Source organism: Pseudophryne corroboree, chromosome 4, assembly GCF_028390025.1.
Source record: "Pseudophryne corroboree isolate aPseCor3 chromosome 4, aPseCor3.hap2, whole genome shotgun sequence".
NCBI classification, from domain to species: domain Eukaryota; kingdom Metazoa; phylum Chordata; class Amphibia; order Anura; family Myobatrachidae; genus Pseudophryne; species Pseudophryne corroboree.
Window position 1 is genome coordinate 600607394 of NC_086447.1, and position 21180 is coordinate 600628573.

General features: G+C 47.9%; 1 protein-coding gene and 1 long non-coding RNA gene across 3 annotated transcripts in view; one reads left to right on the forward strand and one right to left on the reverse strand.

The window, feature by feature from the left end:
- Window positions 1–3788, reverse strand: part of GGPS1 (geranylgeranyl diphosphate synthase 1) — a 141673-nt gene extending 137885 nt beyond the window's left edge. Inside the window, exon 1 of the mRNA XM_063917563.1 lies at window positions 3615–3788. The gene's annotated coding sequence lies outside the window, so the exon portion shown is untranslated. The remainder of the gene's footprint in view (window positions 1–3614) is intronic.
- A 110-nt stretch (window positions 3789–3898) lies between these two features.
- Window positions 3899–21180, forward strand: part of LOC134910025 (uncharacterized) — a 271286-nt gene continuing 254004 nt past the window's right edge. For both annotated transcript variants that reach the window (XR_010176096.1, XR_010176095.1), the window contains exon 1: window positions 3899–4084. This is a non-coding gene — a long non-coding RNA (uncharacterized LOC134910025). The remainder of the gene's footprint in view (window positions 4085–21180) is intronic.

Consider the following 21180-nt stretch of genomic DNA (forward strand, 5'->3'; position numbering starts at 1 on the left):
ACAAAGTTTGTGTACATTGAGCCATCAAAAACAAAGGTTTCATTATTTCACTCTCACTCAAAAAAGTCTGTATTTCGGAATATTCCGTATTTCGGAATATTTGGATATGGGATACTCAACCTGTATAGCTTTATTAAATATCGCTAAGAGAATTTAGCTAATCTCTCAAGGATAAAACAACCCCATAAAATAAGAACACTGTAGGAGACCACAGGATATTAACCCTTTCAATTCAAAAGTCCACAGTTCCTGGCTAGGACACTAATCCACATTTGCCCACAAGTTATTTTGTATATAGCTTTTTACCAGACTTGCTTCCGGATAAAGAAATCCCCTAGGAGTCCCAAGCAAATGGAATCCAGATGGCAATTGGAGATAAGTCCGGGTCTGTGAAGAAACTTGTGTCGGAGTTTTAATCCAGTGGAAGCTGATGGGTCCAGATATCGCCAGGAGGTGGATGGGGTGCTGGTACCTGTGGTCCTACAAGGAAAGCTCAACGCGTTTCGCTGGTCTAATGGATGCCAGCTTCCTCAGGAGCATAAGTCCAATGTCCAATATGTGAATAATATATACCCTTACTCATTAGGAATTGGTTGGAAACACCTGTTAGCCCTGCTAACACATTTAAAACTTATTACACAAACCTAGTGTTTAGCCACAGCAGAAGGCAATCTACAATGAGTCAACTTAAATAGAGTTATTTATAAAAAAGAGTTGTCAAAAAAGGCAAAAAAGTGTATATTTATATTACATAATTTATGTCATGTGATCGTCCCCGATCACATGACACTAGATACCCAATGATGTCAGTAATCTATATTCAAAACAGACGCGCGCCGGACCACGTGACCAGCTCCGATCACGTGGTCAGTCTAACGCGTCATGCGTCTCACGGAGCGAAGGGGAATGTAATCCTTCTTTGTTGCTTCACAGTATGTTTCCGCCCGGGACCACGTGATTGTCTTTGATCACGTGACCCCGCCAGTCCATTGTGCGGTTCACAGACTGAACTTATGCGACCGAAAGGACTACATCTGATATTGAGGTGTTTTCTTTTGCTGTGGGTGAACATAAGGCAAAAAAGAAGAATTACCCGCGGTAGCCATGGAAACCAGGTCTGCGAGGCCCTCCCCAAATAAAACCTCACCCTTGTAAGGTAAAGTTTCCATATGTCTTTTTGAATCGGCATCACCCGTCCATTGGCGGGTCCACAGGGACCGTCTAGCAGAAATTGCCATGGCATTGGCTCTTGAACCCAATAGTCCAATGTCTCTCGAAGCCTCTCTCATATATAATGCTGCGTCTTTAATGTGACCCAAGGTCAACAAAATGCTATCCTTATCTAGGGTGTCAATGTCAGATGACAAGTTATCTGCCCATGCAGCAATTGCGCTACCCACCCATGCCGACGCTACTGCCGGTCTGAGCAAGGCACCCGTATGCGTATAAATTGATTTTAAGGTAGTTTCCTGTCTGCGATCAGCAGGATCCTTGATTTTCCAATCGCTAAGCGCTATCTTTCACTATATATTTTTTTTTTGTTGTAAACCTCTTTCAGATTACTATACTGGGAGCTGCATACGATTGGTTACAGGTGGTCAGCACAATTATACATTTTTACAAGAATTTCTAGTGTTTTCTGTGTATTTAAATATACAGAGTTCTTTTTTGCGCCTGAATTATTCTTGGGGCCCACGGCTGTGTGGGTGCGAACACCGCAGATCAGTTGCTGTTTGCACGCACCCAGCATTGTGTCCCCTAAATTCTTACATATTTTTTTTTTTCTCTTGCAGACATGTCTCCTCACCAGGGCAGTGGTGGAGTCAGTGCAGGAGGCTCCATTTGACTCAGCATCTATCATACTGGCACAGCTGCAGCATAAAAAGGTAGGAAGAACACTTGGGGAAGGGGACTCAGTGCAGTCAGTCAGACAGCTTCCTGTCACACACAGCACAGCTCTATCCGTCAAGACAGTGAGGACACTGAAAACTATTTCATTAGGAAGGAATGAAAATGTACACAAATGTGTCACATTAGAAAGAAGTAGTAGTTTAAGTGTTAAATTAGTTTACTCTATGGTCTGAACACTGAAGTTCTGAAGCAGTTTAGTTATGGTAACCCCATACTCTGAACTTGAACCACATTCCTTTTTGATAGTTGGGATGAGTGACCTATAAAGTGGCTCTTTCATCCTATATAATCATGTTTTGTAACAGCTTCATTACACTCCTTTCTTACCATCATATCCTCTGAAAGGGATCCGGTCAGCAAACCGGCGTTCTGGATGCCGGCAGTTGGAATACAGACACTGGTCACAACAGATGCCGCAATCCCAACATCGATCACAATGCCGGAGCCGGAATCCCGAAGGTAAGTATGCTGTGGTTGGTAATTGTTAGATCACAGTGGGGGCGGTTAGGGTTAGGCTGCGTGGCTGTTGAAGGTTAGGCACAAAGCGGGGAGGGAGGGTTAGGGGGTGTAGAGGGTTAGAATACTCACCTATCAGGTATCCGGATTTTGCACGTTGAGATGCTGCTGTTGGTATTCTGACCACCAGCAACCAAAGCACCGGGATCCTGATACCATTCCCTCTGAAAAACGCGCCCAAAGCGTTTCTATTCTTTTGTAAATTTTTAAGTGTATTTTTAAAACAAGCTGTGCTAGGTGTATAGTGATTTTCCAGGAGCACTTCCAAGGAACATGAGATGCACCAATTGGACAAGTTAGCACGTGTACAGATTAACAACTTATGCGGGTTCCACTCCCTGCTAATAAATGATCTTTACTGTAGTTGATATTTTGTTTACCTTGCTATTTGTTAGTTACTGATGAGCAGATTTGTTTGTTACTGACGGGCAGTGCAGGAGGCCTTCCAGAGCCTTAAGTAGCTCATAGGACGGGATCCAGTGAATTTATTATACAATCACCCAGACAAAAAATCATTTCTAATTATTCCACAATGCCACCCCAGTATGGGTGTGGTATGTTAGGTAGATTAGATTTAGGTCAACAGTGTCGACAACAGTAAGTAGGTCAACATGAGGGTTTTTTTTTAACCTTTTTTTGGTGTCGTTTTCTCCGTTCAGTGACCAGGATCCCCAAATTAGTGGACCGTGTGCGCTTGGCACAGGTTACCGTTCCCAAATGTAGTCCACATGTATCGTGAAGTATGAAAAAGTTCAAAAAATTAAAAAGAAAAAAAGTGAAAAACGCATGTTGACCTCGTCATGTCGACCTAGAGTCCCTGTCAACCAATAGTGGTCAACCTAGACAGTGTCGACCTAAAGACTGGATCCCACCAGTATACATAGGCCTAACTTGCATTATTGTTATTTTATGTTAATGCTGCTGAAGATTTAACATCGCCTTTACATCTGCACTAGTCAAAAAGTTTTGTAACACAAATTATACCAACCCCATAAATATACATTTATATACAGTAGCTTATTATACCATGTTCGCACAATATTTTTATACATTACTCTTCATCATCACCACAACCTGCTGGAGAACATTACTGTAGCACCCATCTTCGCTGAAAGCCAGGAGTGACAGTGGCCAGAGTCTGAGATACCACACCAGCGGATATGCTGGTATAATGTGAGTGAACTCACCCTGCCCGATGGGTCCCGTCACATTGCACAGAGCCGCCAGAGATCACCGTTATCCTCCTATGCACATACGGATGTCACATGCAGCGTCCCATCCGCCTCCCGCGGCAGCCGGAGATCCAGCGGCATCTACTGATCGTGCGCACTCACAGGGAGGGGAACAGAAGAAGGAGAAAAAAAAAAAAAAAACAACAACATAAAGTTTTACCGCCCCGTCTCCCTTTGCCCTTATGTGCGGCTTGTAGTTCCCATAGAAGGCTGGTAACTCTCATCCCCTTCGCATGTATAGTGTAAGAAAACTACACTTCCCATCAAACCATTCGGGATCGGCCTGGGAACGAATGAGAAGCCGGGAGAGGGCCATGGCTCTGCCCAATTAGCGAGCGAAGGGGAGTGGCCAGGCGTTGACGGTGAGATCAGTGGGCGGGGCTAAGCGACTGTGGATGACGGCAACCATGACGGCACGGCTCGGTGTGAGTAGCTCCTCCCCTCAAAACGTCACAAGGTCCCTTCAGCCCCTCCGATATAGAACCAACCGTGCGGGGAGGGGGGCAGGACCCAGGTTTAGGGATGGGACATTGAAAGAAAATATTGTTTAAATTATATTTTTCAACGTTGGTCACAAAACGTTGTTAAGATCTAAAAATCGGTTCTGTGAGACCGAGGTTAATCAATGATCACTGATGTGTCTGTTTTAATATAGGGTCACAGAATGTTTGGTTTACGTATGGTAGAATGGGCAAGTATTCTTAACCACATTACCTACCAGCGTGATTGCTCTGGTACCTGCCATGTGACTGATGAGTGTCACTAACCAGTGTGCAGTAAGGGTGATCCACTCCTTCTCCGACGACAGTAGTACAGTACCAAGTAACGTGGCCTGGGAGCTGGCATCGGGATCACAGCATACTTGCCTACTAGTTTCAAGGAGATTATAGGTGAGGCGCACCGTTGAGGGGGCATGTCATGTTCCACCTATGGGCGTATTTATTGGTACTCAATATCTCTCTAACGTCCTAGTGGATGCTGGGGACTCCGTAAGGAGTCTAAGGACCATGGGGAATAGCGGCTCCGCAGGAGACTGGGCACAGCTAAGAAAGAATTAGGACTACCTGGTGTGCACTGGCTCCTCCCACTATGACCCTCCTCCAGACCTCAGTTAGAATCCTGTGCCCGGCCGAGCTGGATGCACACTAGGGGCTCTCCTGAGCTCCTAGAGAGAAAGTATATGTTAGGTTTTTTTATTTTACAGTGAGATCTGCTGGCAACAGACTCACTGCAGCGAGGGACTAAGGGGAGAAGAAGCGAACCTACCTAACTGGTGGTAGCTTGGGCTTCTTAGGCTACTGGACACCATTAGCTCCAGAGGGATCGACCGCATGGAACCGGCCATTGGTGTTCGGTCCCGGAGCCGCGCCGCCGGCCCCCTTACAGAGCCAGAAGCAAGAAGAATCCGGAAAATCGGCGGCAGAAGACATCAGTCTTCACCAAGGTAGCGCACAGCACTGCAGCTGTGCGCCATTGCTCCTCATACACACTTCACACTCCGGTCACTGAGGGTGCAGGGCGCTGGGGGGGGGGGGGGGGCGCCCTGAGAAGCAATAAATACACCTTGGCTGGCAAATATATCACAATATATAGCCCCAGAGGCTATATATGGGATAAATACCCCTGCCAGAATCCATAAAAAAGCGGGAGAGAAGTCCGCGAAAAAGGGGCGGAGCTATCTCCCTCAGCACACTGGTGCTATTTTCTCTTCACAGTGTAGCTGGAAGACAGCTCCCCAGGCTCTCCCCTGTAGTTTTCAGGCTCAAAGGGTTAAAAAGAGAGGGCGGGCACTAAATTTAGGCGCAATATGGTTTATACAAGCAGCTATTGGGGGAAAAAATCACTCAGTTATAGTGTTAATCCCTGCATTATATAGCGCTCTGGTGTGTGCTGGCATACTCTCTCTCTGTCTCCCCAAAGGACTTTGTGGGGTCCTGTCCTCAGTCAGAGCATTCCCTGTGTGTGTGCTGTGTGTCGGTACGGCTGTGTCGACATGTGGGATGAGGAAGGTTACGTGGAGGTGGAGCAGAGGCCGATAAATGGGATGTCGTCCCCTGTGGGGCCGACACCAGAGTGGATGGATAGGTGGAAGGTATTAAACGACAATGTCAACTCCTTACAAGGCTGGATGACGTAAAACAGCTGTGGGACAGCCGGCTTCTCAACCCGCGCCTGCCCAGGCGTCTCAAAGGCCATCAGGGGCTCAAAAAAGCGCCCGTTACCTCAGATGGCAGACACAGATGTCGACACGGAGTCTGACTCCAGTGTCGACGAGGTTGAGACATATACACAATCCACTAGGAACATCCGTTACATGATCTCGGCAATAAAAAATGTGTTACGCATTTCTGACATGAACCCAAGTACCACATAAAAGGGGTTTTATTTTTGGGGAGAAAAAGCAGCCAGTGTTTTGTTCCCCCATCAGATGAATGAAGTGTGTAAAGTAGCGTGGGTTCCCCCAATAAGAAACTGGTAATTTCTAAAAAGTTACTGATGGCGTACCCTTTCCCGCCAGAGGATAGGTCACGTTGGGAGATATCCCTTAGGGTGGATAAGGCGCTCACACGTTTGTCAAAAAAGGTGGCACTGCCGTCTTAGGATACGGCCACCTTGAAGGAGCCTGCTGATAAAAAGCAGGAGACTATCCTGAAGTCTGTATATACACACTCAGGTACTATACTGAGAACTGCAATTGCCTCAGCATAAATAGTGCTGCTGCAGCGTGGTCTGATACCCTGTCAGATAATATTAATACTCTAAGACAGGGATAATAGTTTGCTAACATAGAGCATATTAAAGACGTCGTCTTATATATGAAGGATGCACAGAGGGATATTTGCCGGCTGGCATCCAGAATTAATGCAATGTCCATTCTGCCAGGAGGGTATTAGAAACCCGGCAGTGGACAGGTGATGCTGCCTATAAAAGGCACATGGAAAGCACAGAGACAAGGGAAGAAGGAAAAAGCTGCACCAGCAGCCAGTTCCCAGGATCAAACATCTTCCCCCGCTTCCTCTGAGTCCACCGCTTGACGTTGGGGCTCCACAGGTGGAGACAGGTGCGGTAGGGGCGCGTCTCGGGAACTTCAGGGACCAGTGGGTTTGCCCACAGGTGGATCCCTAGGTGCTGCAAATAGTATGACAAACAATTAGGAAGCTGCTCAATCATACCTGGAGGTAATTATATATCAGGTGCTGGAAGGGGGAGGGGTAACAGACAAACAACAGACAAAGAGGAAGGGGGGTGCAAATCCCCAACCCCCAAATTCCCTTCCGCACACTGAGAATTACATGTAACAATCCCTGAACCTATCTAGTAATAAAATTCAGAGAATTCGTCACAAATGTTTGCAAACACATGTTTAGCTGCTGGCCACTTCACGGCTTCTCTGATACAGCAGTCCTAACCTACATAATAGCAGTGCCCACATAGGGCCATGTAATTTGTCACAGTACGCCTCATGATAAAGGCTTTTACTAAAACACTTCCAAACAGAGAGCTAACTTACCCGGGAGCCACCCCCAGGATCTCCCATTGGCACTACAAGGAACAGCATGCCTTCCAAATGCTGCTCCCATTCAATGCCTCATGCACACAAGCAGACAAACAATTAGGAAGCTGCTCAATCATACCTGGAGGTAATTATATATCAGGTGCTGGAAGGGGGAGGGGTAACAGACAAACAACAGACAAAGAGGAAGGGGGGTGCAAATCCCCAACCCCCAAATTCCCTTCCGCACACTGAGAATTACCTGTAACAATCCCTGAACCTATCTAGTAATAAAATTCAGAGAATTCGTCACAAATGTTTGCAAACACATGTTTAGCTGCTGGCCACTTCACGACTTCTCTGATACAGCAGTCCTAACCTACATAATAGCAGTGCCCACATAGGGCCATGTAATTTGTCACAGTACGCCTCATGATAAAGGCTTTTACTAAAACACTTCCAAACAGAGAGCTAACTTACCCGGGAGCCACCCCCAGGATCTCCCATTGGCACTACAAGGAACAGCATGCCTTCCAAATGCTGCTCCCATTCAATGCCTCATGGGGGGTTGGGGATTTGCACCCCCCTTCCTCTTTGTCTGTTGTTTGTCTGTTACCCCTCCCCCTTCCAGCACCTGATATATAATTACCTCCAGGTATGATTGAGCAGCTTCCTAATTGTTTGTCTGCTTGTGTGCATGAGGCATTGAATGGGAGCAGCATTTGGAAGGCATGCTGTTCCTTGTAGTGCCAATGGGAGATCCTGGGGGTGGCTCCCGGGTAAGTTAGCTCTCTGTTTGGAAGTGTTTTAGTAAAAGCCTTTATCATGAGGCGTACTGTGACAAATTACATGGCCCTATGTGGGCACTGCTATTATGTAGGTTAGGACTGCTGTATCAGAGAAGCCGTGAAGTGGCCAGCAGCTAAACATGTGTTTGCAAACATTTGTGACGAATTCTCTGAATTTTATTACTAGATAGGTTCAGGGATTGTTACAGGTAATTCTCAGTGTGCGGAAGGGAATTTGGGGGTTGGGGATTTGCACCCCCCTTCCTCTTTGTCTGTTGTTTGTCTGTTACCCCTCCCCCTTCCAGCACCTGATATATAATTACCTCCAGGTATGATTGAGCAGCTTCCTAATTGTTTGTCTGCTTGTGTGCATGAGGCATTGAATGGGAGCAGCATTTGGAAGGCATGCTGTTCCTTGTAGTGCCAATGGGAGATCCTGGGGGTGGCTCCCGGGTAAGTTAGCTCTCTGTTTGGAAGTGTTTTAGTAAAAGCCTTTATCATGAGGCGTACTGTGACAAATTACATGGCCCTATGTGGGCACTGCTATTATGTAGGTTAGGACTGCTGTATCAGAGAAGCCGTGAAGTGGCCAGCAGCTAAACATGTGTTTGCAAACATTTGTGACGAATTCTCTGAATTTTATTACTAGATAGGTTCAGGGATTGTTACAGGTAATTCTCAGTGTGCGGAAGGGAATTTGGGGGTTGGGGATTTGCACCCCCCTTCCTCTTTGTCTGTTGTTTGGCTGCAAATAGTATCACAGGGATACAGGCTGGAGTTCGAGGCGACTCCCCCTCGCCGTTACCTCACCTCAGCCTTGCCTGCTGCCCTCGGAGAAAGGTAGTACTGGCGGCAATTCACAAGCTGCACTTCCAGCAGGTGAAATCTAGGTACCCCTCCTTCAACAAGGCCGGGGTTACTATTCCAAAATGTTGTGGTACCGAAACCTGACGGTTCGGTGAGACCCATTCTAAAATTGAAAGCCTTGAACACTTATATACGAAGGTTCAAGTTCGAAATGAAATCGCTCAGGGCGATTATTGCAAGCCTGGATGGTATCACTGGACATCAAGGATGCTTACCTGCATGTCCCTATTTACCCTCTTCACCAGGAGTACCTCAAAATTGTGGTACAGGATTGTCATTACCAATTCCAGACGTTGCCGTTGGTCTGTCCCCGGCACCGAGGTATTTACCAAGGTAATGGCCGAAATAATTATCCCGTACTTGGACGATCTCCTTATAAAGGCGAGGTCCAGGGAGCAGTTGTTCGGCGGAGTAGCACTATCTCGGGAAGTGCTACAACAGCACGGCTGAATTCTGAATATTCCAAAGTCGCAGCTGGTTCCTACGACGCGTCTACTGTTCCTGAGTATGGTTCTGGACACAGAACAGGATAAAAAGGTTTTCTCCCGGAGGAGAAGTCCAAGGAGTTGTCGTCTCTAGACAGAGACCTCCTAATACGTATACAGGTGTCGGTGCATCAATGCACGCGAGCCCTGGGAAGGATGGTAGCTTCTTACGAAGAAATTCCATTCGCCAGGTCCCATTCAAGGATTTTCCAGTGGGATCTGTTGGACATGTGGTCCGGGTTGCATCTTCAGATGCATCGACGGATAACCCTGTCTCCAAGGGCCAGGGTGTCGTTGTTGTGGTGGCTGCAGAGTGCTCATCTTCTAGGGGGCCGCAGATTCGGCATACAGGACTGGGTCCTGGTGACCACGGATGCCAGCCTTCGAGGCTGGGGGGTAGTCACACAGGGAAGAAACTTCCAAGGCTATGGAAAAGTCAGGAGACTTCCCTACACATAAATATTCTGGAACTAAGGGCCATTTACAATGCCCTAAGTCAGGCTAGACCCCTGCTTCAACACCGGCCGGTGCTGATCCAGTCAGACAACATCACGGCGGTCGCTGATGTACACGACGGGGCGGCACAAGAAGCAGGATGGCGATGGCAGAAGCCACAAGGATTCTCCGATGGGCGGAAAATCATGTGTTAGCACTGTCAGCAGTGTTCATTCCCGGAGTGGACAACTGAGAAGCAGACTTTCTCAGAAGACACGACCTCCACCCGGGAGAGTGGGGACTTCATCCAGAAGTCTTCCAAATGATTGTACACCGTTGGGAAAGGCCACAGGTGGACATGATGGCGTCCCGCCTCAACTAAAAGTTACAAAGATATTGCGCCAGGTCAAGGACCCTCAGGTGATAGCTGTGGACGCTCTGGTAACACCGTGGGTGTACCAGTCGGTGTATGTGTTCCCTTCTCTGCCTCTCTTACCCAGGGTAATGAGAATAATAAGAAGGAGAGGAGTAAGAACTATACTCATTGTTCCGGGTTGGCCAAGAAGAGCTTGGTACTCAGAATTCCAAGAAATGATCTCAGAGGACCTATGGCCTCTGCCGCTCAGACAGGACCTGCTGCAGCAGGGGGCCTGTCTGTTTCAAGACGTACCGCGGCTGCGTTGACGGCATGGCGGTTGAACGCCGGATCCTGAAGGAAAAGGGAATTCCGGAGGAAGTTATCCCTACGCTATTTAAAGCTAGGAAAGAAGTGAACGCTAACCATTATCAGCGCATATGGCGGAAATATGTTGCGTACTGTGAGGCCAGGAAGGCCCCAAAGGAGAAATTTCAGCTAGGTCGATTTCTGCACTTCCTACAGTCAGAGGTGACTATGGGCCTACAATTGGGTTCCATTAAGGTCCAGATTTCGGCTCTATCGATTTTCTTCCACAATGGAACTGGCTTCACTGCCTGAAGTTCAGACATTTGTCAAGGGAGTGCTGCATATTCAGCCTCCTTTTGTGCCTCCAGTGGCACCGTGGGACCTCAACGTGGTGTTGGGTTTCCTAAAGTCACATTGTTTTGAGCCACTCAAAACCGTGGATTTAAAATATCTCACGTGGAAAGTGGTCATGCTTTTGGCCTTGGCTTCGGCAAGGCGGGTGTCAGAATTGGCGGCTTTGTCATGCAAAAGCCCCTATTTGATTTTCCATATGGATAGGGCAGAATTGAGGGCTCGTCCCCAGTTTCTTCCTAAGGTGGTATCAGCTTTTCACTTGAACCAACCTATCGTGGTGCCTGCGGCTACTAGGGACTTGGTGGACTCCAAGTTACTGGACGTAGTCAGGGCCTTGAAAATTTATGTTTCCAGGACGGCTGGAGTCAGGAAGACTGACTCGCTATTTATCCTGTATGCACCAAACAAGTTGGGTGCTTCTGCTTCAAAGCAGACTATTGCTCGCTGGATTTGTAGCACATTTCAGCTTGCGCATTCTGTGGCTGGCCTGCCGCAGCCTAAATCTGTAAAAGCCCATTCCACGAGGAAAGTGGGCTCTTCTTGGGCGGCTGCCCGAGGGGTCTCGGCTTTATAACTTTGCCGAGCTGCTACTTGGTCAGGGGCAAACACGTTTGCAAAATTCTACAAATTTGATACCCTGGCTGAGGAGGACCTTGAGTTCTCTCATTCGGTGCTGCAGAGTCATCCGCACTCTCCCGCCCGTTTGGGAGCTTTGGTATAATCCCCATGGTCCTTACGGAGTCCCCAGCATCCACTAGGACGTTAGAGAAAATAAGATTTTACTCACCGGTAAATCTATTTCTCGTAGTCCGTAGTGGATGCTGGGCGCCCGTCCCAAGTGCGGACTGTCTGCAATACTTGTATATAGTTATTGTTAACTAAAAGGGTTATTGTTGAGCCATCTGTTGAGAGGCTCTGTTATGTTCATACTGTTAACTGGGTATAATATCACGAGTTATACGGTGTGATTGGTGTGGCTGGTATGAGTCTTACCCGGGATTCAAAATCCTTTCCTTATTGTGTCAGCTCTTCCGGGCACAGTATCCTTACTGAGGTCTGGAGGAGGGTCATAGTGGGAGGAGCCAGTGCACACCAGGTAGTCCTAATTCTTTCTTAGCTGTGCCCAGTCTCCTGCGGAGCCGCTATTCCCCATGGTCCTTACGGAGTCCCCAGCATCCACTACGGACTACGAGAAATAGATTTACCGGTGAGTAAAATCTTATTATTGCCCTTTGAAATAAATATATCGCCCCCTGAAATAAATATGCTTACTGTTCCTTTAAAAAGTATATATACTGCTTCATGTAAAAACATATCAAAGTCTAATATTTGATTTCTGCACAGGTTACAATTTTGTCTACAGAACAGCTACACATGCGTGAGTGTGAATTTACTTTCCAAATGGCAAATAATAACAGCATGCAGAACCTTGGATAGTGGGGGTGTGGGGACAGCGTATGTCCCTCAGGCCTCAGTATCCCCGTAATAACAGAGCAATTTGCCCCTGTCTCACTGATCTGGGTGATAGAGAATGAATATGGCGGGGGGTGTCATACAGGTACAGTTGGATTAGCTATCACTTCCTTGGAGCAGCAATGATAGCACTGTATAGTGATGCAGCAGGGGCCGTCCATTACACGCAGATGTCTCCTGCTGCAGTAGTGATCCAACATGTATTGGATCACTGACACACCATTGGGCGGCCATCGCAGAGGCTAGGAAATCTCTGTGCTACCACAGAGATCCCTGGACTCTTCCTTCCCCTTAAATAGTGGCGACACGCCATCGTTTCACAAATGCAGGTCGACGCCCCCCTCCCCGCCCCCGAAATAGCATCAGACTGTCAAATAAAGTCTGATGCCATCAACGTCCTATGCCGCAGGACCCGTTCGCACACTGCAGAACAGGTCCTGCGCATGTGCAAAATACCTAAAAGTGGTACTTTGCACTGATGGTCGTAGGTGCAACCGCACCTGCATAACCCCCATACTGACAGTGAATGCACTATGATTACATGACAGCTGAAGAGAACTGTTCTGTGTGCTTGTTCCTTTAAACAAATTTCTCTCACGTCCTAGAGGATGTTGGGGTCCACATTAGTACCATGGGGTATAGACGGGTCCCTTGGGAGCTGTGGGCACTTTAAGAGTTTAATAGTGTGGGCTGGCTCCTCCCTCTATGCCCCTCCTATCAGACTCAGTTTAGAAAATGTGCCTGGAGGAGCCGGTCACAGCTAGGGGAGCTCCTAGGAGTTTTTCTAATTTTATTATTTTTTAAAAGAGTTATTTACAGGGAGGTTGCTGGCAACAACCTCCCTGCTTCGTGGGACTTAGGGGGGGAGTAGGAACCAACCCTAGAGGTTAATGGTTCTCTATCTCCGCCGACAGTACACTGAGCTCTTGAGGGTGCTGATCGCTAGCCCACGAGGCGACCGCTCACTCCCGCAGCAAGGCCGCCACCCCCTAACAGAGCCAGTAGATGGAGTGGTGAGTATGACGCTGGTGCCCCGGTAAGCGGGTCACCGGCGGGAAATGGCGGCACAAGCGTAGGAGCGCAGCTCGGACAGGCTGCACTCCGGAGGGATCAGCGGTACTGTTGTGCGGCGCTGTGAGGGGAGCCCTGGGCCAGCGCAATACCCTACACTAGTCAAGCATAGCTTACAAGGTCTAACCCACTGTGTGCTGCCGATTTACCTCAGGCCAGTATAATCTCTTAAATGCGGGAAGACGTGCCATTATATTCTGCTAAGGCAAAAAAGCCTAATTAGATATGACGGATAATTGGAATTGTAAGCGAACAAGCCCGTCACCGGGTGAAACGCGTTTTCCTTGCGGGCACCCCGCCTGTCTGACATCTAAATGGGTGAGCCAGCTAGGTCTTATCTAATTAAGCTTTTTTGCCTTAGCAGAATATTTTGTGTTTCAGAAAGGATCTCTGTGACAATTATTGCTGGTGAGCCCAGCTAGGTCATACTATATATTGGTGTAATCTCTCATTTAGGTACATTGTGGTGTAACCTTGTATCCAATACAATAGTGGCAGGTAGTCTGTGGCCCTGTTTTCTTTGCGGGCACCCCGCCTGCCTGACAACTGAATGGGTGATGTTTAAACACTGTTTTGTTTTATTTTTGATTAAGCTCTCATGCTCTAGCAACATATTTCGTGTTTCAGAAAGAATCTCTGTTATTACCATTGCTGGTGCTTCCAGCTAAAGAGTATCACACATTTCTGTAATCTCTCATTCTAGTACATTGTGTAATAGTATATCTTTACATTTAATTCCTTGCGGGCACCCCGCCTGTCTGACACCTAAATGGGTGATATTCAACACTCATCTGTCTTATCTAATTAGGCTTTTTTACCTTAGCAAAATATTTTGTGTTTCAGAAAGGATCTCTGTGACTATTATTGCTGGTGAGCCCTGCTAGGTTATATTACATATTGGTGTAATCTCTCATTTAGGTACATTGTGGTGTAACCTTGTATCCAATACAATAGGGGCAGGTAGTCCGTGGCCCCGCTTTCTTTGCGGACACCCCGCCTGCCTGACAACTGAATGGATGATGTTTAAACACTGCTGTGTTTTAGTTTGATTAAGCTTTCATGCTCCAGCAACATATTTCGTGTTTCAGAAAGAATCTCTGTTATTACCATTGCTGGTGCTTCCAGCTAAAGAGTATCACACATTTCTGTAATCTCTCATTCCAGTACATTGTGTAATAGTATATCTTTTGCATTTAATAGGGACAGGCTGTTTGTGGTCCCACATTTAGTCTGCCTTAGGTATTATAAACTGTGTTCATTTTACCCTAGTCTCTCTGTGGGCTTTTCACCAGTGTTAACTGTATGGGTTAGACTTTATCTGCTCTTTCTCTGATGTCCTAGTGGATGCTGGGTACTCCGTAAGGACCATGGGGAATAGACGGACTCCGCAGGAGACTGGGCACTCTTAAAAGAAAGATTAGGTACTATATCTGGTGTGCACTGGCTCCTCCCTCTATGCCCCTCCTCCAGACCTCTGTTAGAATCTGTGCCCGGCCAGAGCTGGATGCACCTAGTGGGCTCTCCTGAGCTTACTAGAAAAGAAAGTATTTGTTAGGTTTTTTATTTTCAGTGAGATCTGCTGGCAACAGACTCACTGCTACGAGGGACTGAGGGGAGAGAAGCAAACCTACCTGCTTGCAGCTAGCTTGTGCTTCTAAGGCTACTGGACACCATTAGCTCCAGAGGGATCGAACACAGGGCCCGACCTCGATCGTCCGGAGCCGCGCCGCCGTCCCCCTTGCAGAGCCAGAAGACGGAAGAACCAGGAGAAAATCGGCGGCTGAAGACTCCGGTCTTCAATAAGGTAGCGCACAGCACTGCAGCTGTGCGCCATTGCTCCCACAGCACACCACACGCTCCGGTCACTGGTGGGTGCAGGGCGCTGGGGGGGGGCGCCCTGAGCTGCAATAAGTATACCTTTTGGCAAATGTGCACATAATACAGTTATAAACTGTATATGTGCCTAATCCCCCGCCATTAACATTATTAAAAAAGCGGGAGAAGCCCGCCGCGGAGGGGGCGGGGCTATCTCCCTTAGCACACCGGCGCCATTTTCTCTTCACAGCTCCGCTGGAAGGACGCTCCCCAGGCTCTCCCCTGCAGCATACACTACAAGAAGGGTAAAAAAGAGAGGGGGGGCACATAAATTTAGGCGCAAAAGGTGATATAAGCAGCTATTGGGGGAAAATTCACTTTGTGTTAGTGTAAATCCCTCTGTTATATAACACTCTGGTGTGTACTGGCATACTCTCTCTCTGTCTCCCCAAAGGACTTTGTGGGGTCCTGTCCTCAGTCAGAGCATTCCCTGTGTGTGTGCGGTGTGTCGGTACGGCTGTGTCGACATGTTTGATGAGGACGCTTACGTGGAGGCGGAGCAAGAGCCGATAAGTGAGATGTCGCCCCCTGCGGGGCCGACACCAGAGTGGATGGATATATGGAAGGTATTAACCTACAGTGTCAACTCCTTGCATAAAAGGTTCGATGACGTAACAGCTTTGGGACAGCCGGCATCTCAGCCCGCACCTGCCCAGGCGTCTCAGAGGCCATCAGGGGCTCAAAAACGCCCGCTACCTCAGATGGCAGACACAGATGTCGACACGGAGTCTGACTTCAGTGTAGACGAGGATGAGACAAATGTACAGTCCACAAGGGCCATCCGATGCATGATTACGGCAATGAAAAATGTGTTGCACATTTCTGACATTAACCCGGTTACCACTAAAAAGGGTATTATGTTTGGGGAGAAAAAGCAGCCAGTGACTTTTCCCCCATCTGATGAGTTAAATGAATTGTGTGAAGAAGCGTGGTGTTCCCCAGATAAGAAATTAGTGATTTCTAAGAGGTTACTAATGGCGTACCCTTTCCCGCCAACGGACAGGTTACGTTGGGAAACTTCCCCTAGGGTGGACAAGGCGCTCACACGCTTATTAAAAAAGGTGGCACTGCTGTCTCAGGATACGGCCGCCTTAAAGGAGCCTGCAGATAGAAAGCAGGAGGCTATCCTGAAGTCTGTGTATACACACTCAGGTACTATACTGAGACCTGCAATTGCTTCAGCATGGATGTGTAGTGCTGCAGCTGCTTGGTCTGATACCCTGTCAGATAACATTGATTCCCTTGACAGGGATACTATTTTGCTAACCATAGAGCATATTAAAGACGTCGTCTTATATATGAGGGATGCACAGAGGGACATTTGCCGGCTGGCATCTAGAATTAATGCAATGTCCATTTCTGCCAGGAGAGTATTATGGACTCGGCAGTGGACAGGTGATGCTGATTCTAAAAGGCACATGGAGGTTTTGCCTTATAAGGGTGAGGAATTGTTTGGGGATGGTCTCTCGGACCTCGTATCCACAGCAACTGCTGGGAAGTCGACTTTTTTACCTCAGGTTCCCTCGCAGCCTAAGAAAGCACCGTATTATCAAGTACAGTCCTTTCGGCCTCAGAAAGGCAAGCGGGTCAGAAGCGCGTCCTTTCTGCCCAGAGGCAGGGGTAGAGGGAAAAAGCTGCACCAGACAGCCAGTTCCCAGGAACAAAAATCCTCCCCTGCTTCCACTAAGTCCACCGCATGACGCTGGGGCTCCACAGGTGGAGCCAGGTGCGGTGGGGGCGCGTCTCCGGAACTTCAGCGACCAGTGGGTTCGCTCACAGGTGGATCTCTGGGTTCTACAAGTGGTATCTCAGGGATACAAGCTGGAGTTCGAGGCGTCTCCCCCTCACCGTTACCTCAAATCAGCCTTGCCAGCTGCTCCCAAGGAAAGGGAGGTAGTACTGGCGGCAATTCACAAGCTGTACCTTCAGCAGGTGATAATCAAAGTTCCCCTCCTTCAACAGGGACGGGGTTACTATTCCACAATGTTTGTGGTACCGAAACCAGACGGTTCGGTGAGACCCATTCTAAATTTGAAATCCTTGAACACTTATATAAGGAAGTTCAAGTTCAAAATGGAATCGCTCAGGGCGGTTATTGCAAGCCTGGAAGAGGGGGATTTTATGGTGTCACTGGACATCAAGGATGCTTACCTACATGTCCCCATTTACCCACCTCACCAGGAGTACCTCAGGTTTGTGGTACAGGACTGTCATTACCAATTCCAGACGTTGCCGTTTGGTCTGTCCACGGCACCGAGGGTATTTACCAAGGTAATTGCCGAAATGATGATACTGCTTCGAAAGAAGGGAGTTATAATTATCCCATACTTGGACGATCTCCTTATAAAGACAAGGTCCAAGGAGCAGTTGTTAGTCGGAGTAGCACTATCTCGGGAAGTGCTACAACAGCACGGCTGGATTCTGAATATCCCAAAGTCGCAGCTGATTCCTACGACGCGTCTGCTGTTCTTGGGCATGATTCTGGACACAGAACAGAAGAAGGTGTTTCTCCCGGAGGAGAAGGCCCAGGAATTGTCATCTCTGGTCAGGGACCTCCTGAAACCAAAACAGGTGTCGGTGCATCACTGCACGCGAGTCCTGGGAAAGATGGTAGCTTCTTACGAAGCAATTCCCTTCGGCAGGTTCCATGCAAGGATCTTTCAGTGGGATCTGTTAGACAAGTGGTCCGGATCGCATCTTCAGATGCATCGGTTGATCACCCTGTCCCCGAGGGCCAGGATGTCTCTGCTGTGGTGGCTGCAGAGTGCTCATCTTCTCGAGGGCCGCAGATTCGGCATTCAGGACTTGGTCCTAGTGACCACGGATGCAAGCCTCCGAGGTTGGGGGGCAGTCACTCAGGGAAGAAACTTCCAAGGACAGTGGTCGAGTCAGGAGACTTCCCTACACATAAATATTCTGGAACTAAGGGCCATTTACAATGCCCTGAGTCAAGCAGAACCCCTGCTACAAAACCAACCGGTGCTGATTCAGTCAGACAACATCACGGCGGTCGCCCATGTAAACCGACAGGGCGGCACAAGAAGCAGGATGGCGATGGCAGAAGCCACAAGGATTCTTCGATGGGCGGAGAATCACGTGCTAGCACGGTCAGCGGTGTTCATTCCGGGAGTGGGCAACTGGGAAGCAGACTTCCTCAGCAGGCACGACCTCCACCCGGGAGAGTGGGGACTTCATCCAGAAGTCTTCAAGCTAATTGTAAATCGTTGGGAAAGGCCACAGGTGGACATGATGGCGTCCCGCCTCAACAAAAAGCTAAAAAGATATTGCGCCAGGTCAAGGGACCCTCAGGCGATAGCTGTGGAAGCTCTAGTGACACCGTGGGTGTACCAGTCGGTTTATGTGTTCCCTCCTCTTCCTCTCATACCAAAGGTACTGAGGATAATAAGAAAGAGAGGAGTAAGAACTATACTCATCGTTCCGGATTGGCCAAGAAGAACTTGGTACCCGGAACTACAAGAAATGATCTCAGAAGACCCTTGGCCTCTGCCGCTCCGACAGGACCTGCTACAGCAGGGGCCCTGTCTGTTCCAAGACTTACCGTGGCTGCGTTTGACGGCATGGCGGTTGAACGCCGGATCCTAATGGAAAAGGGCATTCCAGATGAAGTCATTCCTACGCTGATAAAAGCTAGGAAGGATGTGACAGCAAAACATAATCACCGCATATGGCGAAAATATGTTGCTTGGTGTGAGGCCAGGAAGGCCCCAACAGAGGAATTTCAGCTGGGTCGATTTCTGCACTTCCTACAGTCAGGAGTGACTATGTGCCCAAAATTGGGATCCATTAAAGTCCAGATTTCGGCCCTGTCTATTTTCTTTCAAAAAGAACTGGCTTCACTGCCTGAAGTTCAGACGTTTGTTAAGGGAGTGCTGCATATTCAGCCCCCTTTTGTGCCTCCAGTGGCACCTTGGGATCTCAACGTTGTGTTGGATTTCCTAAAATCACATTGGTTTGAGCCACTTCAGACCGTGGAGTTGAAGTATCTCACGTGGAAGGTAGAAGGTAGTCATGCTGTTGGCCTTGGCCTCAGCTAGGCGTGTGTCAGAATTGGCGGCTTTGTCCTGTAGAAGCCCATATCTGATTTTCCATATGGACAGGGCAGAATTGAGGACTCGTCCCCAATTTCTCCCAAAGGTGGTATCAGCGTTTTATTTGAACCAACCTATTGTGGTGCCTGCGGCTACTCGGGACTTGGAGGATTCCAAGTTGCTGGACGTAGTCCGGGCCCTGAAAATCTATGTTTCCAGGACGGCTAGAGTCAGAAAAACTGACTCGCTGTTTATCCTGCATGCACCCAACAAGCTGGGTGCTCCTGCTTCAAAGCAGACTATTGCTCGCTGGATCTGTAGCACGATTCAACTTGCACATTCTGCGGCTGGACTGCCGCATCCTAAATCAGTAAAAGCCCATTCCACGAGGAAGGTGGGCTCTTCTTGGGCGGCTGCCCGAGGGGTCTCGGCTTTACAACTTTGCCGAGCTGCTACTTGGTCGGGATCAAACACTTTTGCAAAATTCTACAAGTTTGATACCCTGGCTGAGGAGGACCTTGAGTTTGCTCATTCGGTGCTGCAGAGTCATCCGCACTCTCCCGCCCGTTTGGGAGCTTTGGTATAATCCCCATGGTCCTTACGGAGTACCCAGTATCCACTAGGACGTCAGAGAAAATAAGAATTTACTCACCGGTAATTCTATTTCTCGTAGTCCGTAGTGGATGCTGGGAGCCCGTCCCAAGTGCGGACTTTGTGCAATACATGTATATAGTTATTGCTTAACTATAGGGTTATTGTTATGAGCCATCTGTTGAATGAGGCTCAGTTGTTGTTCATACTCATAACTGGGTATAGTTATCACAAGTTGTACGGTGTGATTGGTGTGGCTGGTATGAGTCTTACCCTGGATTCCAAATCCTTTCCTAGTAATGTCAGCTCTTCCGGGCACAGTTTCCCTAACTGAGGTCTGGAGGAGGGGCATAGAGGGAGGAGCCAGTGCACACCAGATATAGTACCTAATCTTTCTTTTAAGAGTGCCCAGTCTCCTGTGGAGCCCGTCTATTCCCCATGGTCCTTACGGAGTACCCAGCATCCACTACGGACTACGAGAAATAGAATTACCGGTGAGTAAATTCTTATTATTTGACTCATCTTAATTAGGATTCATCAGTATCCAGCATTTGAGGAGACCCAAAGGAACCCACAATAATGTAACCTTATTGTCAATTCCAACCACTCTTATTTCTTTCACTCTGCAACTGTTTTCTTTCTTCTCTTCCTTCCGTGAACTCTCATTCACGATTTTGGGGAGCGTGTCCCCTGAGGAGACACGACTTTTCAATCTAACGTAGACAGCAGATTCATGCTTGCATATCTGTTGCTATTTCCCTTCCCCACACATTCCCATCATCTTTTTTCTGAGGAGGAATTAATTCCTCCGTTTCGGTGCACTCTCATTGGTGGTGTAGGGTCAAATCTTCCTACGACCATACCCCTACGCTTACGCCCAATCTCGTCCAATCTTGGAAGCTAAACGGAGGTGGGCTGGGTCAGTACCTAGACGGGCGACTGCTAGGGAATACCCGGTGAAGTAGGAAGACTCCCTTTTCTATAGAAACTACACCAACAGCAGTATCACCACTTATACTTATTCCTACTATTCCTTGAACCAGATTTCTTCTCTGTCTTACCTTACCCACAACAGTGGTCAATTATCAGAAAGGTATTTCAGTGTGTGGGTTCTCCCTCTCACGAATTTAACCCTATTTAGGGCCGCATTAATACAAACACAGTTTGTACAGATCTTTGGCAGACGGAAGCAGCTTAGTATGTAGCTATCTTCCTATATGCACTTATCTAAGTATAATCAAGATCTGAACATTTCATAATTTTTTTGGGGAATATATTTCCCAGTTGACATATCAGTGTTTGGTTATGTTTCATTTTATTGCTTTGTTGAGTTCCCATGTATTCAAAGAGTAGAAATATAGACAACATTATCAACT